The following is a 12,056-nucleotide window of genomic DNA, read 5'->3' as shown; positions in this document are numbered from 1 at the left end:
AGTATCCGCATACCTATTTCAATCTCGTTTACCGGCAAGTCTCTTTACTCGTTCCGTAATACAAGATCCCGCAACTTACACTAAGTTACATTGCTTGCAAGGCTTGTGTGTGATGTTGTATTACCGAGTGGGCCCCGAGATACCTCTCCGTCACACGGAGTGACAAATCCCAGTCTTGATCCATACTAACTCAACGAACACCTTCGGAGATACCTGTAGAGCATCTTTATAGTCACCCAGTTACGTTGCGACGTTTGATACACACAAAGCATTCCTCCGGTGTCCGTGAGTTATATGATCTCATGGTTATAGGAACAAATACTTGACACGCAGAAAACAGTAGCAACAAAATGACACGATCAACATGCTACGTCTATTAGTTTGGGTATAGTCCATCACATGATTCTCCTAATGATGTGATCCCGTTATCAAGTGACAACACTTGCCTATGGCCAGGAAACCTTGACCATCTTTGATCAATGAGCTAGTCAACTAGAGGCTTACTAGGGACAGTGTTTTGTCTATGTATCCACACAAGTATTGTGTTTCCAATCAATACAATTATAGCATGGATAATAAACGATTATCATGAACAAAGAAATATAATAATAACTAATTTATTATTGCCTCTAGGGCATATTTCCAACAGTATCACCATCGTTCCTAATGATAAGAATGAACTAATCCCATAGAGGATTATTACTGGCTATAGGATGGTGATAGACTTTCGGAAACTGAACAAGGCAACCAGGAAAGACCATTATCCTTTGCCGTTTATCGACCAAATGCTAGAAAGGCTATATAAACACACACACTTCTGCTTTCTAGATGGTTATTCAGGTTTCTCGCAAATACCTGTTGCATAATCTGATCAGGAGAAAACCACTTTCACCTGCCCCTTCGGTACCTTTGCTTATAGACGTATGCCTTTTGGCTTATGCAATGCACCTGCCACCTTTCAAAGATGTATGATGGCAATATTCTCTGACTTTTGTGAAAAGATTGTTGAGGTTTTCATGGATGATTTCTCCGTTTATGGTTCATCCTTTGACGATTGCCTCAACAACCTTGATCGAGTCTTACAGAGATGCAAAGATACCAAGCTCGTCTTGAACTGGGAGAAGTGCCACTTCATGGTTAATGAAGGCATCATCTTAGGACACAAAATCTCTGAGAAATGCATTGAAGTTGATAAGGCTAAGGTTGATGCAATTGAGAAAATGCCTTGCCCCATAGATATCAGAGGTATACGAAGTTTCCTAGGTCATGCTAGTTTCTATAGAAGGTTCATTAAAGACTTCTCTAAGATTTCTAGGCCTCTTACCAACCTCTTGCAGAAGGATGTTCCTTTTGTTTTTGATGAGGATTGTGGGGAAGCTTTCGAAATACTTAAGAAGGCCTTGATAACCGCACCTATTGTTCAACCACCTGATTGGAACTTGCCCTTTGAAATCATGTGCGATGCTAGTGATTATGCTGTTGGTGCTGTTCTAGGACAAAGAGTTGACAAGAAGTTGAATGTTATTCACTACGCTAGTAAAACTCTAGACAGTGCCCAAAGAAACTATGCCACGACGGAAAAGGAATTTTTAGCAGTCGTGTTTGCATGTGAAAAGTTCAGATCTTATATAGTTGACTCCAAAGTCATTATTCACTCTGATCATGCTTCTATTAAGTACCTTATGGAGAAGAAGGACGCTAAACCTAGGCTAATCAGATGGGTTCTCCTACTACAGGAATTTGATCTGCATGTTGTTGACCGAAAGGGTGCTGATAACCCTGTAGCAGATAACTTGTCCAGGCTAGAGGATGTCCTTGATGACCCACGACCTATTGATGACAGCTTTCCTGATGAGCAATTGAATGTCATCCGTACTTCACATAGTGCACCATGGTATGCTGATTACGTAAACTATATCGTAGCCAAATACATACCACCCAGTTTCACCTACCAGCAAAAGAAGAAATTCTTCTTTGATTTGAGACACTACTTTTGGGATGATCCTCACCTTTATAAGGAAGGAGTAGATGGTGTTATTAGACGCTGTGTGCCTGAACATGAACAGGGACAGATCCTGCAGAAGTGTCATTCCGAAGCCTACGGAGGACACCATGCTGGAGATAGAACTGCTCATAAGGTATTGCAATCAGGTTTCTATTGGCCCACTCTCTTCAAGGATGCCCGTAAGTTTGTATTGTCTTGTGACGAATGCCAAAGAATAGGGAACATCAGTAAACGTCAGGAAATGCATATGAACTATTCACTTGTCATTGAACCATTTGATGTCTGGGGCTTTGATTATATGGGACCCTTCCCGAGTTCCAATGGGTATACTCACATCTTAGTTGCTGTTGATTACGTTACTAAGTGGGTAGAAGCTATCCCCACTAGAAATGCTGATCACCACACCTCTATTAAGATGCTTAAAGAAGTCATTTTCCCAAGATTTGGAGTCCCTAGATATCTGATGAGTGATGGCGGTTCACACTTCATTCATGGTGTTTTCCGCAAGATGCTCGCTAAGTATGATGTCAACCATAGAGTTGCATCTCCTTATCATCCTCAGTCTAGTGGTCAAGTGGAGTTGAATAATAGGGAGATCAAATTGATCTTACAAAAGACTGTCAATAGATCTCAAAAGAATTGGTCTAGCAAACTTGACGATGCACTATGGGCTTATAGGACTGCTTATAAGAATCCCATGGGCATGTCTCCGTACAAAATGGTTTACGGTAAGGCCTGTCGTTTACCTCTTAAGCTAGAACAGAAAGCTTATTGGGCAATCAAAGAGCTCAACTTCGATTTCAAACTTGCCGGTGAGAAGCGGTTGTTTGATATCAACTCATTAGATGAATGGAGGGCCCAGGCTTATGAGAATGCCAAGTTGTTCAAGGAAAAGGTTAAGAGATGGCACGATAAAAGAATACAAAAACGTGAGTTCAATGTAGGTGATTATGTCCTGCTATCCAATTCTCACTTAAGATTCTTCGCTGGCAAGCTTCTCTCTAAATGGGAAGGTCCCTACGTTGTCGAGGAAGTATATCGTTCTGGTGCCATCAAAATCAATAACACGGAAGGTAATTTTCCAAGAGTGGTAAATGGGCAAAGAATCAAGCATTATATCTTTGGTACTCCCATAAATGTTGAGAGCAATATCATCAATATCATAACTCCAGAGGAGTACATAAGGGATGTTTATCAGACTGTTTCAGACTCTGAAAACGAAGAGGTATGTGTTTCAGTAAGTAATTGGACTCCAAAACTTTTCCAGTAGGAAATTTTCTCTGTTTTGGTATTTATGGAAAAATAGAAAAACAAAAAGCAGTCCGAAGAGCGCACGAGGCGGCCACAAGCTTGGTAGCCGCGGCCTCCCCCCTGGCCGCGGCTACAGGGCTTGTGGGCACCTCATGTGCCTCTCGGACTCCGTTTTCTTGCGGAGCACTCCTTCTGGTCCAGAAAAAATCATTATATATACGCCCGAGGGTTTTGATCTCCGTATCACACAGTTTTCCTCTGTTTTTTGTTTCGAGCCTGTGTGTGTTGTAGATCTAGATCGTCATGACTTCCCCAAAAGCTCCTAAGGACAAGATCTTTGAGAGGGTCATCAATCCCTACCTCACGGAAGTGCTGCAACACCCTCAATCTATTGAGATGCGTGAGGGGATGTTGCACATCCGTGATGTTGAGGGGCCTAAGAAGATCGGAAGCGTGGAGACGAGGCTCGAAGCAATGGAGCAACAAGTCTTCAAGTGCCAAGGGATGGTGGAGCGTGGACTCAACGCCAACCACATGATGATCACGGAGTTCACCAACAAGCACAAGATGGATGCCAATGACATTGGGAAGCACCTCTTGAGGCTCTATGACAGGGTTGATCAACTCCACGGCCAGATCTATGACCTGCAGAACCAAAACTGTGAGTATGAGTATAGATTTAAATCAATACGGTTGGCTGCAGATTTGAGGATTTCGGCGACTCGTTCATACTGCCATGATGGAGCACCTATGCCTTGGAAGACGGAGGATCAAACTCATGTTGCAACTCCACCACCATCACCACCAAAGGAAGACAACTAAGCATTGGTATGGGCAACTCCCTTGGCTTGTGCCAAGCTTGGGGAGTTGCCCTCGTATCGTATCACCTTTATATCTTTTGCTTTTACCTTTGTTTTAGTTCTTTCTTTTTCAGTTTTTACTTTCTTCTCTTAGTGGGTTAAGTCTTTAGTTTTTAGTTTGAGTCTTTTGCCTTGTGTCTCCCCCGATGTATTCGAGCTTGCGAGCTATATAATAAAGAGTATCTTAGTCAAGGGCTTTGTTTTGTGCCGTGATCAAAAGTATGAAAATAACGTTAGCATGAAAGATCATGAAATGATCTTATGGAAAGTGATAGCTTCACATATAACAAGTATGACGATTGAAACTTGTTGAGAATAGACCAACATTGACCCCAGTCATTGTTGCAATTAATAAGAAGTAATACGGAAAGAGAGGTTCACATATAACTATATCATCTTAGACACTTTCTATAATTGTGAGCACTCACCAAACTATTACATGCTTAGAAGTAGATGTTGGACAAGGAAGACAACATAATGAATTGTGTTTGCTCGGTTCCAAACAATGTTATATGTCTAGAGATCCCTTAGCATGTGACGATTGCTTCCACCTCATATTAGCCAAAACTTCCGTACTAAGTAGAAATACTACTTGTGCATCCATAAACCTTCAACCTAGTTTTGCCATGAGAGTCCACCATACCTACCTATGGATTGCGTAAGATCCTTCAAGTAAGTTGTCATCAGTGCAAGCAATAAAAAGTTTCTATCTAAAGTATGTATGATTTATTAGTGTGTGGAAAATAAGCTTTGTACGAACCTGTGATGAGGAAGACATAAAAGCGACAGACTGCATAATAAAGTTCTTTATCATAGGGGGCAATATAAAGTGACGTTCCTTTACACTAAGAGGTCGTATATCCAAACCTTAAAAGTGCATGACAACCTCTGCGAAGGGCCTATCTTGTACCTTTACTTTTGTCCTTGTGAAAGTCATGGTGATCAACACCAATTCCCTATTCCATCTTCATCTTGGTGAACGTCATATGCTACGGAAAGATCTATATTCATATATCAACTTGGACATGAGTACTTATGCTTTATTATTGTTGACTTTACCCTTGAGGTAAATGGTTGGGAGGCAAAATTATAAGCCCCTATCTTTATCTGTGTCCAACTGAAACTTTGATACCATGAGTACCCCGTGAGTTGTAACAATTGTAGAAAACAAAAGAGATGATTGAGTATGTGGATTTGCCTTACAAGCTCTTATTTGACTCTTTCTGATGTTATGATAAATTGCAATTGCTTTAATGACTATGGACTGTTGTTGGCTACTTCTTGGTAAGGTTTTTGTTTCATACTTTGCTTTGTGAAGGAATTGTTACTTTCCCATAAGAATCTTTATGATGTATTGATGTTCTATGTGTGATCATGATGCCCTCATGTCCGTATTATGTTTTATTGACACCTTCATCCCTAAACATGTGGACATGTTTATGGATCTTGGTTTTCGCTCTAGGACAAGCGAGGTCTAAGCTTGGGGGAGTTGATGCGTCCATTTTGCATCATGCTTTCATGTTGATATTTATCGCTTTATGGACTGTTATTATACTTTGTGGTACCATACTTATGCCTTTTCTCTCTTATTTTGCAAGATTTATTTGAAGAGGGAGAATACCGGCAGCTAGAATTCTGGACTGGAAAAGGAGCAAGTCTGAGTCCTCTATTCTGCGCAACTCCAAATGCCCTGAAAATCAACGTGGAATTTTTGGGAATATATAAAAAATATTGGGCGAAAGAAGTGCCAGAGGGGAGCTGCCAGAGGCCCACAAGCCTGGTAGCCGCGGCCTGCCCCCCTAGCCGCGGCTACAGGGCTTGTGGGCACCCTGGTGGCCCGCTGCCCCCCCTCTTCTGCTATATGAAGGGTTTCGTCCGGAAAAAAATCAGGGCGGAGGTTTTTCATGGATTCTCCGCCGCCACGAGGCGGAACTTGAGCAGAACCAATCTAGAGCTCCGGCAGGACGATCCTGCCGGGGAAACTTCCCTCCCGGAGGGGGAAATCATCGCCATCGTCATCACCAACACTCCTCTCATCGGACGGGACTCTTCACCATCAACATCTTCATCAGCACCATCTCATCTCCAAACCCTAGTTCATCACTTTTAACCAATCTCCGTCTCGTGACTCCGATTGGTACTTGTAAGGTTGCTAGTAGTGTTGATTACTCTTTGTAGTTGATGCTAGTTGGATTACTTGGTGGAAGAGTTTATGTTCAGATCCTTGATGCTACTCATTACCTCTCAGATCATGAATATGATTATGCTTTGTGAGTAGTTACTTTTGTTCCCGAGGACATGTGATAAGTCATGCTAATAATAGTCATGTGAATTTGGTATTCGTTCGGTATTTTGATATGTTGTATGTTGTCTTTTCCTCTAGTGGTGTTATGTGAACGTCGACTACATAACACTTCACCATATTTGGGCCTAGAGGAAGGCATTGGGGAGTAGTAAGTAGATGATGGGTTGCTAGAGTGACAGAAGCTTAAAACCCAGTCTATGCGTTGCTTCGTAACGGGCTGATTTGGATCCACTAGTTGCGGATGCTTGCGAGAGGGGTTAATCATAAGTGGGATGCTTGTCCAAGTAAGGGAAATACCCAAGCGCCGGTCCACCCACATATCAAACTATCAAAGTAACGAACGTGAATCATATGAACATGATGAAACTAGCATGACAGAAATTCCCGTGTGTCCCGGGGAGCGTTTTTCCTCCTATAAGACTTTGTTCAGGCTTGTCCCTTGATACAAAAGGGATTGGGCCACTTTGCTGCACCATTGCTATTACTTGTTACTTGTTACTTTTCACCTGCTACGTTTCACCTCACTAAAGCATCACTTGTTACCGCTACTTTCAGTGCTTGCAGTTATTACCTTGCTGAAAACCGTTTATCAGAGCCTTCTGCTCCTTTTTGGGTTCGACACTCTTACTTATCGAAAGGACTACGATTGATCCCCTATACTTGTGGGTCATCAATACCCATAACAGCCACGTAAAACATGCAACAACAAATTAGAGGACGTCTAACTTGTTTTTGCGGGGAATGCATGTGATGTGATATGGCCAAAGACATGATATGATATATTGGATGTATGAGATGATCATGTTGTAATAGTTAAATATCGACTTGCACGTCGATGCTACGGCAACCGGCAGGAGCCATAGGGTTGTCTTTAAACTAATGTTTGTGCTTGCAGATGCATTTACTATATTGCTAGGTAATAGCTTTAGTAGTAAAACGATAGATAGCACGACAACTTCGATGGCGGCACGATGATGGATATCATGATGATGGAGATCATGGTGTGGCGCCGGTGACGATGAAGATCATGGTGGTGCTTTGGTGATGGAGATCAAGAAGCACAATATCATGGCCATATCATGTCACTTATGAATTGCATGTGATGTTAATCCTTTTTATGCACCTTATTTTTCTTATAACGACGGTAGCATTATAAGGTGATCCCTCACTAAAATTTCAAGATAAAATTGTGTTCTCCCCGACTGTGCACTGTTGCGATAGTTTGTCGTTTCGAGACACCACGTGATGATCGGGTGTGATAGACTCAACGTTCACATAGAACGGGTGCAAAAAAGTTACGTACGCGGAACACTCGGGTTAAAGTTGATGAGCCTAGCATATACACACATGGCCTCGGAACACAATACCGAAAGGTAGAGCATGAATCATATAGTTGATATGATCAACATGGAGATGTTCACCACTGAAACTATACTCAACTCACGTGATGATCGGACTTGAATTAGTGGATTTGGATCATGCGCCACTCAAATGACTAGAGGGATGTCTATTTTGAGTGGGAGTTATTAGTAATATGATTAGCTAAACTCAATTATCATGAACATAGTCAAAAAGGTCTTTGCGAATTATGTTGTAGCCTCCGGTGTAGCTCTAGTGTTTTTATATGTTCCTAGAGAAAATTTAGTTAAGATGATAGTAGCAATTTTGCGGAATGAGTCCGTAAACTGAGGATGGTCCTCATTGCTACGCAGAAGGCTTATGTCCTTAATGCATCGCTCAGTGTGCTGAACCTCGAGCGTCGTCTGTGGATGTTGCGAACATCTGACATACACGTTTTTGGTGACTATGTGATAGTTCAGTGCGTAATGCTTAACGACTTAGAATTGGGGCGCCGAAGACATTTTGAAACGTCACAGAACATATGAGATGTTCCAAGAGATGAAATTTGGATTTCATGCTCGTGCCCTTGTTAAGAGGTATGAGACCTCCGACAAGATTCTTTGTCTACAAAGTAAGGTAAAAAAGCTCAATCATTGAGCATGTGCTCAGATTGTCTGAGTGCTACAATCGCTTGAATCGAGTGGGAGTTGATCTTCCAAATGAGATAGTGATGGTTCTCCAAAGTCACTGCCACCAAGCTACTAGATCTTCGTGATGAACTATAACATATCAAGGATACATATGATGATCCTTGAGCTATTCGCAATGTTTGACACTGCGAAAGTGGAAATCAAGCAGAACCATCAATTGTTTTTTTTTACGGGAACGCGAGCATTCCATTAAGACACAGCAATATCGCTGGTCACAAGACTAGTTACAAAGTTCGGGAAAGCCGACACCCACAAAGATTGATCAGACTGTCGGTTCCTCATACCCAACGCTGCTAAAGAATGAGCAGGCTTATTACATGCCCTCGGGCAAAACTCAACAACATAATCAATAAACTCGGTAATAAGCTGGTACTTAATATCAAGAAACAGATGACCCAACCTTGACTGATCTAAAGATGGGGACAACAAAGCCTGCTTCAATATCTGAGAATCAGTCTCAAGGATTATGCGCCCCATACCCAGCTGATTAGCCAAACCGATGGCATACTGAATCACAATTGTTTCCGCATGCAAAGCATCATAGGCATGTGTAATCCTTCCATCGGCTGCAAAAATAATAGATCCATTGCTATCACGTGCAATTGCTCCCCAACCACCATCTCTAGTCTCTTCCAGAAAAGCACCATCGGTGTTAATTTTAATAATCTCAGCCGGTGGGCATGTCCATCTTGGGGTTGAAGTAGTACTTGATTTAGTCGACGGTTTGAAAAAACGCAGCCACTCATCCATGCTTTGCTTGATCAAGAAAATAAATTCACCAGTGGATAGCCTGGACTCATTATGATTAGTTTTGTTCCTCTCTGACCACCAAGCCCACAAAAGTGCGACGGTCATCATCTTCTTCTCATACGGGAGTTTCAGAATACATTCCAGCACATGGATCGGGCCTTGACATTCCATCAGTTGCAAACGAATATCCTCAATCTGGAGACCCCGCCAGAGCGGTTTAACACCCTTGCATCGGAAAAATAAATGACCACCATCCTCAAAGAGCCTATGACAGACAACACAAGATGTGTCCAGGACCACTCCTCTCCTGGCAATATTCATATGCAAAGGATGGCTATTATGGCCGAACCTCCAAAGAAAATGGTGTATTTTTGCCGGGCAATGCAATTTCCATAAATCCCTCCAGACTTTATTCTTCCATGAATCACCAACCGAAGGCCATCCTTCATTGCTACCAGAATTCAGTAGCTCGGTCGCTAAATACACACGGTAAGCCGATTTAACAGAGAATTCCCCTTTTGCATCAAAATGACATGCAATCCAGTCCTCTGTATCTGCACACAAAGGAATGGAAAAAATCTCCTGGACATCCTCCACGCAAAAAGTGGACCGAACAAGGTTTTCATTCCAACACATACTATCATGATCGATCAACTCTGATACAGTTTGTACATCGTGAGTACCTCTGTGAGAAATTGGGCGCCTTGTAGTGCCTCTAGGAAGCCACGGATCCTCCCAGATTTTGATATGGGTGCCATCTCCAACCCGCCAAACCATTCCTTGTTTGACCACCTTGACCCCCTGTAAAATACTACGCCACACATAGCTCATACCTTTCACCGGAGAAGCCTTCAAGACGTTCCCATCTGGAAAATACAGAGTGCGGAGAACTATAGCACAAAGGGATTCCGGCGCTTGAATGAGACGCCAAACTTGCTTCGCTAACATAGCAAGATTGAAGATATACAGATCGCAAAAGCCTAGCCCCCCTTCCTCCTTATGTTTCATCATTTTCTCCCAAGAGACCCAATGCATAGCACGATCTTTATCATTCTGTGACCACCAATACCGGCATATCATCTGACTAATACTATCACATATGCCCTTTGTTAAATCAAAGCACGCCATAGCATAAGTCGGTATCGCCTGTGCTACTGCTTTAAGCAAAATCTCCTTACCGGCCTTCGATAGACACTTCTCCCTCCACCCTTGTAGTCTCTTCCAAATCCTCTCCTTCAAGTATTCAAAGCATTTGATTTTATTACGACCAACATATGATGGCAACCCAAGATATTTGCCACCAAACGTTTCAGATGAGAGACCCAAACCAGCAAGAATAGCTTCTTTCACATGGCGTTTTGTATTTCGGCTGAAAAGGATGGATGATTTATCACGGTTGATAACCTGTCCGGAACATGCTTCATAACATTGAAGAATATCATTTATTTTTGTTGCACTATTTTCACCAGCTTCTAACAGCAGCAATGAATCATCGGCAAACAAAAGGTGGGACACCGATGGTGCAGCATTCGCCAATCTGATTCCCTTGAGTTCCCCCACACTCTCAGCATGATGGAGCATAGCTGTAAACCCCTCTGCACAAAGAAGAAACAGGTATGGGGATATAGGATCACCCTGCCGTAATCCCCGTCCCGAAATGACTTCCTCGGAAAGTTGGCCATTAATCTTAAACTTGTACTTCACTGTTTGCACACATTTCATAATTAATTGCACGAACACCTCACTGAATCCCATCTTCCTCATAATACCTTGTAAGAATGGCCACTCAACACGGTCATAGGCTTTGCTCATGTCAAGTTTGAGAGCCATATAACCAGTTCTCCCTGATCTTTTCCTCCTGATAAAATGAGACATCTCATATGCAAGAATAGTGTTATCAGAGATCAATCTCCCTGGGACAAAAGCACTTTGGGTTGGAGAAATGATCTCCCCCAATATACTTTTGAGGCGGTTGGCCAAAACTTTAGACACGAGCTTGTAGACAACGTTGCAAAGGCTAATAGGGCGCAAGTCTTTCAGTCGATTAGGATTCTGCACCTTCGGGATGAGGAAAACAATAGTTTCATTCCACCCCTCCGGTATACTGCCGCCTTGCAACACTTCTAAAACCTCATGTATAACTCTGTCTCCCACCGTATCCCAGTATTTCTTATAAAACACCGCCAGCATTCCATCACTTCCTGGCGCTTTTAGATCGCCGATGCTATCCAGAGCTTGTTTAATCTCCTCTCTTGTGAATTGAGTATTTAGATGATCATTCATTTGCTGCATGACATGTGACGGCACATGATTGAGGACACCGTCAAGATTGATACCTGCTACGGGAGTAAAGAGAGAAGAAAAGTAGTTAGTAACGAGAGATTTCAAGCCCTCCTCCCCCTCCACCTCCACCCCATCCTCTCCTTTCAATTTTTTTATGTAATTTTTTCTCTTTCTATCTGATGCAAAGGAGTGAAAATATGAAGTGTTCCGATCTCCTTTTTCCAACCAATGGGCATGAGCACGCTGCTTCCAGAAAATATCATTTTGCTCCTCCAACCTATCAAGTTTAAACCTCAGCACTTGTTCACGGTTCACTATTTGTTGTGTCACATCTTCCCTCCTACACGCCTCCAACTCCCCTTCAATTTCTTGATTATTTTCTGAAGATCACCCAAAATATCCTTGTTCCATGTGTTCAGCTCCCGGGACACCGATCTAACCAGATCAACAACAGTTGTCTCCCCACGCAACCGTGCTAGATTCCAGGCATTGTGTACAATTGCATCACAATCTTCCTCCAATAACCACCTTGCTTCAAAATGTACATTTTC

At 42.4% G+C, this 12,056-nt stretch overlaps 1 long non-coding RNA gene across 1 annotated transcript; it reads right to left on the bottom strand.

The window, feature by feature from the left end:
* Window positions 1-9,229: 9,229 nt before the first annotated feature.
* Window positions 9,230-9,993, bottom strand: LOC123430736. The gene is made up of 2 exons (XR_006622977.1): window positions 9,906-9,993; window positions 9,230-9,776 (listed from the first exon to the last, which is right to left on the bottom strand). It is a non-coding gene; the product is annotated as an uncharacterized LOC123430736 (long non-coding RNA).
* Between the last annotated feature and the right edge of the window lie 2,063 nt (window positions 9,994-12,056).

The sequence above is a fragment of the Hordeum vulgare genome, chromosome 2H, assembly GCF_904849725.1.
Source record: "Hordeum vulgare subsp. vulgare chromosome 2H, MorexV3_pseudomolecules_assembly, whole genome shotgun sequence".
Lineage (NCBI taxonomy): Eukaryota > Viridiplantae > Streptophyta > Magnoliopsida > Poales > Poaceae > Hordeum > Hordeum vulgare.
Note: the sequence above shows the minus strand (reverse complement) of the source record. Positions and strands in the feature narration are given on the sequence as shown.